The 2,500-nt window shown below is 49.1% G+C and overlaps 15 non-coding genes across 15 annotated transcripts in view; all 15 read left to right on the plus strand.

Moving 5' to 3' along the window:
- LOC148994161 (5S ribosomal RNA) overlaps nt 1-53 on the plus strand; it is a 119-nt gene extending 66 nt beyond the window's left edge. Inside the window, exon 1 of the ribosomal RNA XR_016159732.1 lies at nt 1-53. This exon is cut by the window's left edge and continues 66 nt beyond it. This is a non-coding gene — a ribosomal RNA (5S ribosomal RNA).
- A 63-nt stretch (nt 54-116) lies between these two features.
- Nucleotides 117-235, plus strand: LOC148994162 (5S ribosomal RNA). The gene has a single exon (XR_016163343.1). It is a non-coding gene; the product is annotated as a 5S ribosomal RNA (ribosomal RNA).
- A 63-nt stretch (nt 236-298) lies between these two features.
- Nucleotides 299-417, plus strand: LOC148994163 (5S ribosomal RNA). The gene has a single exon (XR_016159733.1). It is a non-coding gene; the product is annotated as a 5S ribosomal RNA (ribosomal RNA).
- Nucleotides 418-480: 63 nt separating this feature from the next.
- Nucleotides 481-599, plus strand: LOC148994164 (5S ribosomal RNA). Its single transcript, XR_016160981.1, has one exon. It is a non-coding gene; the product is annotated as a 5S ribosomal RNA (ribosomal RNA).
- A 63-nt stretch (nt 600-662) lies between these two features.
- Nucleotides 663-781, plus strand: LOC148994165 (5S ribosomal RNA). The gene has a single exon (XR_016166893.1). It is a non-coding gene; the product is annotated as a 5S ribosomal RNA (ribosomal RNA).
- A 63-nt stretch (nt 782-844) lies between these two features.
- On the plus strand, nt 845-963 carry LOC148994166 (5S ribosomal RNA). The gene has a single exon (XR_016159734.1). It is a non-coding gene; the product is annotated as a 5S ribosomal RNA (ribosomal RNA).
- A 63-nt stretch (nt 964-1,026) lies between these two features.
- Nucleotides 1,027-1,145, plus strand: LOC148994167 (5S ribosomal RNA). The gene has a single exon (XR_016163654.1). It is a non-coding gene; the product is annotated as a 5S ribosomal RNA (ribosomal RNA).
- A 63-nt stretch (nt 1,146-1,208) lies between these two features.
- Nucleotides 1,209-1,327, plus strand: LOC148994168 (5S ribosomal RNA). The gene has a single exon (XR_016159735.1). It is a non-coding gene; the product is annotated as a 5S ribosomal RNA (ribosomal RNA).
- A 63-nt stretch (nt 1,328-1,390) lies between these two features.
- LOC148994169 (5S ribosomal RNA) lies at nt 1,391-1,509 on the plus strand. Its single transcript, XR_016162191.1, has one exon. It is a non-coding gene; the product is annotated as a 5S ribosomal RNA (ribosomal RNA).
- A 63-nt stretch (nt 1,510-1,572) lies between these two features.
- LOC148994170 (5S ribosomal RNA) lies at nt 1,573-1,691 on the plus strand. The gene has a single exon (XR_016156199.1). It is a non-coding gene; the product is annotated as a 5S ribosomal RNA (ribosomal RNA).
- Nucleotides 1,692-1,754: 63 nt separating this feature from the next.
- LOC148994171 (5S ribosomal RNA) lies at nt 1,755-1,873 on the plus strand. The gene has a single exon (XR_016161589.1). It is a non-coding gene; the product is annotated as a 5S ribosomal RNA (ribosomal RNA).
- A 63-nt stretch (nt 1,874-1,936) lies between these two features.
- LOC148994172 (5S ribosomal RNA) lies at nt 1,937-2,055 on the plus strand. The gene has a single exon (XR_016163456.1). It is a non-coding gene; the product is annotated as a 5S ribosomal RNA (ribosomal RNA).
- A 63-nt stretch (nt 2,056-2,118) lies between these two features.
- Nucleotides 2,119-2,237, plus strand: LOC148994173 (5S ribosomal RNA). Its single transcript, XR_016159736.1, has one exon. It is a non-coding gene; the product is annotated as a 5S ribosomal RNA (ribosomal RNA).
- A 63-nt stretch (nt 2,238-2,300) lies between these two features.
- On the plus strand, nt 2,301-2,419 carry LOC148994174 (5S ribosomal RNA). The gene has a single exon (XR_016159737.1). It is a non-coding gene; the product is annotated as a 5S ribosomal RNA (ribosomal RNA).
- Nucleotides 2,420-2,482: 63 nt separating this feature from the next.
- LOC148994175 (5S ribosomal RNA) overlaps nt 2,483-2,500 on the plus strand; it is a 119-nt gene continuing 101 nt past the window's right edge. Inside the window, exon 1 of the ribosomal RNA XR_016159738.1 lies at nt 2,483-2,500. This exon is cut by the window's right edge and continues 101 nt beyond it. This is a non-coding gene — a ribosomal RNA (5S ribosomal RNA).

The raw sequence follows: 2,500 nt of genomic DNA on the forward strand, positions 1-2,500 counted from the left end.
CCTGGTTAGTACTTGGATGGGAGACCGCCTGGGAATACCAGGTGCTGTAAGCTTTATGTAGTTTACTACCCTAATGTTCTAACCATTCAAATAGCCCAATTTTGGCAGCAGATTTCGCTTACGGCCATACCACCTTGAGAACGCCCGAACTCGTCTGATCTCGGAAGCTAAGCAGGGTCGCGCCTGGTTAGTACTTGGATGGGAGACCGCCTGGGAATACCAGGTGCTGTAAGCTTTATGTAGTTTACTACCCTAATGTTCTAACCAGTCAAATAGCCCAATTTTGGCAGCAGATTTCGCTTACGGCCATACCACCTTGAGAACGCCCGAACTCGTCTGATCTCGGAAGCTAAGCAGGGTCGGGCCTGGTTAGTACTTGGATGGGAGACCGCCTGGGAATACCAGGTGCTGTAAGCTTTATGTAGTTTACTACCCTAATGTTCTAACCATTCAAATAGCCCAATTTTGGCAGCAGATTTCGCTTACGGCCATACCACCTTGAGAACGCCCGAACTCGTCTGATCTCGGAAGCTAAGCAGGGTCGGGCCTGGTTAGTACTTGAATGGGAGACCGCCTGGGAATACCAGGTGCTGTAAGCTTTATGTAGTTTACTACCCTAATGTTCTAACCATTCAAATAGCCCAATTTTGGCAGCAGATTTCGCTTACGGCCATACCACCTTGAGAACGCCCGAACTCGTCTGATCTCGGAAGCTAAGCAGGGTTGGGCCTGGTTAGTACTTGGATGGGAGACCGCCTGGGAATACCAGGTGCTGTAAGCTTTATGTAGTTTACTACCCTAATGTTCTAACCATTCAAATAGCCCAATTTTGGCAGCAGATTTCGCTTACGGCCATACCACCTTGAGAACGCCCGAACTCGTCTGATCTCGGAAGCTAAGCAGGGTCGGGCCTGGTTAGTACTTGGATGGGAGACCGCCTGGGAATACCAGGTGCTGTAAGCTTAATGTAGTTTACTACCCTAATGTTCTAACCATTCAAATAGCCCAATTTTGGCAGCAGATTTCGCTTACGGCCATACCACCTTGAGAACGCCCGAACTTGTCTGATCTCGGAAGCTAAGCAGGGTCGGGCCTGTTTAGTACTTGGATGGGAGACCGCCTGGGAATACCAGGTGCTGTAAGCTTTATGTAGTTTACTACCCTAATGTTCTAACCATTCAAATAGCCCAATTTTGGCAGCAGATTTCGCTTACGGCCATACCACCTTGAGAACGCCCGAACTCGTCTGATCTCGGAAGCTAAGCAGGGTCGGGCCTGGTTAGTACTTGGATGGGAGACCGCCTGGGAATACCAGGTGCTGTAAGCTTTATGTAGTTTACTACCCTAATGTTCTAACCATTCAAATAGCCCAATTTTGGCAGCAGATTTCGCTTACGGCCATACCACCTTGAGAACGCCCGAACTCGTCTGATCTCGGAAGCTAAGCAGGGTCGGGCCTGGTTAGTACTTGGATGGGAGACCGCCTGGGAATACCAGGTGCTGTATGCTTTATGTAGTTTACTACCCTAATGTTCTAACCATTCAAATAGCCCAATTTTGGCAGCAGATTTCGCTTACGGCCATACCACCTTGAGAACGCCCGAACTCGTCTGATCTCGGAAGCTAAGCAGGGTCGGGCCAGGTTAGTACTTGGATGGGAGACCGCCTGGGAATACCAGGTGCTGTAAGCTTTATGTAGTTTACTACCCTAATGTTCTAACCATTCAAATAGCCCAATTTTGGCAGCAGATTTCGCTTACGGCGATACCACCTTGAGAACGCCCGAACTCGTCTGATCTCGGAAGCTAAGCAGGGTCGGGCCTGGTTAGTACTTGGATGGGAGACCGCCTGGGAATACCAGGTGCTGTAAGCTTTATGTAGTTTACTACCCTAATGTTCTAACCATTCAAATAGCCCAATTTTGGCAGCAGATTTCGCTTAAGGCCATACCACCTTGAGAACGCCCGAACTCGTCTGATCTCGGAAGCTAAGCAGGGTCGGGCCTGGTTAGTACTTGGATGGGAGACCGCCTGGGAATACCAGGTGCTGTAAGCTTTATGTAGTTTACTACCCTAATGTTCTAACCATTCAAATAGCCCAATTTTGGCAGCAGATTTCGCTTACGGCCATACCACCTTGAGAACGCCCGAACTCGTCTGATCTCGGAAGCTAAGCAGGGTCGGGCCTGGTTAGTACTTGGATGGGAGACCGCCTGGGAATACCAGGTGCTGTAAGCTTTATGTAGTTTACTACCCTAATGTTCTAACCATTCAAATAGCCCAATTTTGGCAGCAGATTTCGCTTACGGCCATACCACCTTGAGAACGCCCGAACTCGTCTGATCTCGGAAGCTAAGCAGGGTCGGGCCTGGTTAGTACTTGGATGGGAGACCGCCTGGGAATACCAGGTGCTGTAAGCTTTATGTAGTTTACTACCCTAATGTTCTAACCATTCAAATAGCCCAATTTTGGCAGCAGATTTCGCTTACGGCCATACCACC

Source organism: Pimephales promelas, chromosome 3 (genome assembly GCF_988280905.1).
Source record: "Pimephales promelas chromosome 3, fPimPro1.hap1.1, whole genome shotgun sequence".
NCBI classification, from domain to species: Eukaryota; Metazoa; Chordata; class Actinopteri; order Cypriniformes; family Leuciscidae; genus Pimephales; species Pimephales promelas.